The following is a 685-nucleotide window of genomic DNA, read 5'->3' as shown; positions in this document are numbered from 1 at the left end:
AGGGAAAGGGGGAGAAGAAATGGGGGAAAGGGGGGGAGAGGAGGGGGAAAAGGGGGGAAAATGGGGGGAAAGGGGGGAAAAATAGGGGGAAAAGGGGGAGAAAGGGGGGGAAAAATGGGGAAAGGGAAAAAATTGGAAAAATGGAAAAAGAGAAGGAAAATTGGGGGAAAAGGGGAGAAAGGGGGGGAAAGAAGGAGAAAAAGGGGAGGGAAATAGAGAAAAGGAGGAGAAATTGGGGGAATGGGGGGGAATGAGGGAAAGGGGGAGAAAAACGGAGAAAAAGGGTGGGAAAAGGGGGAAAAGGAGGAGAAATTGGGAGGAAAGGAGGGAAAAAGGGGGGAAAAGGAGGGGAAAGGGGGGAAATGAGGGAAAGGGGGAGAAAAACAGGGAGAAAAAGGGTGGGAAAAGGGAGAAAAACAGGGAAAGGGAGGAGAAATGAGGGGGAAAAGGAGGGAAAATTAGAGGGAAAAGGGAGAAAAAGGGGGAAAATGAGGAAAAATGAGGGGGAAAAGGAGGGAAAAGGGGGGAAATGAGGGAAAAGGGAGAAAAATGGGGAAAATGAGGGAAAAAAGAAAATAGGGAAAACAGGGAAAAATGGGAAAAACAAGGAGAAAACGGGAAGGGGGAAAAATGGGGGGAAAGGGGAAAAATGGGGCAAAAGGGAGAAAAATGGGAAATAGGGAAA

At 48.2% G+C, this 685-nt stretch overlaps 1 protein-coding gene across 1 annotated transcript in view; it reads right to left on the bottom strand.

Annotated features, from left to right (window-relative positions):
• VPS52 (VPS52, GARP complex subunit) overlaps window positions 1-685 on the bottom strand; it is a 7570-nt gene that overhangs the window by 601 nt on the left and 6284 nt on the right. The gene's annotated exons all lie outside the window — the stretch shown is intronic.

Source organism: Neopelma chrysocephalum, unplaced genomic scaffold (assembly GCF_003984885.1).
Source record: "Neopelma chrysocephalum unplaced genomic scaffold, ASM398488v2 Primary Assembly neopelma1_95723, whole genome shotgun sequence".
NCBI classification, from domain to species: Eukaryota; Metazoa; Chordata; class Aves; order Passeriformes; family Pipridae; genus Neopelma; species Neopelma chrysocephalum.
This window is presented reverse-complemented; position numbering and strand designations above follow the sequence as displayed.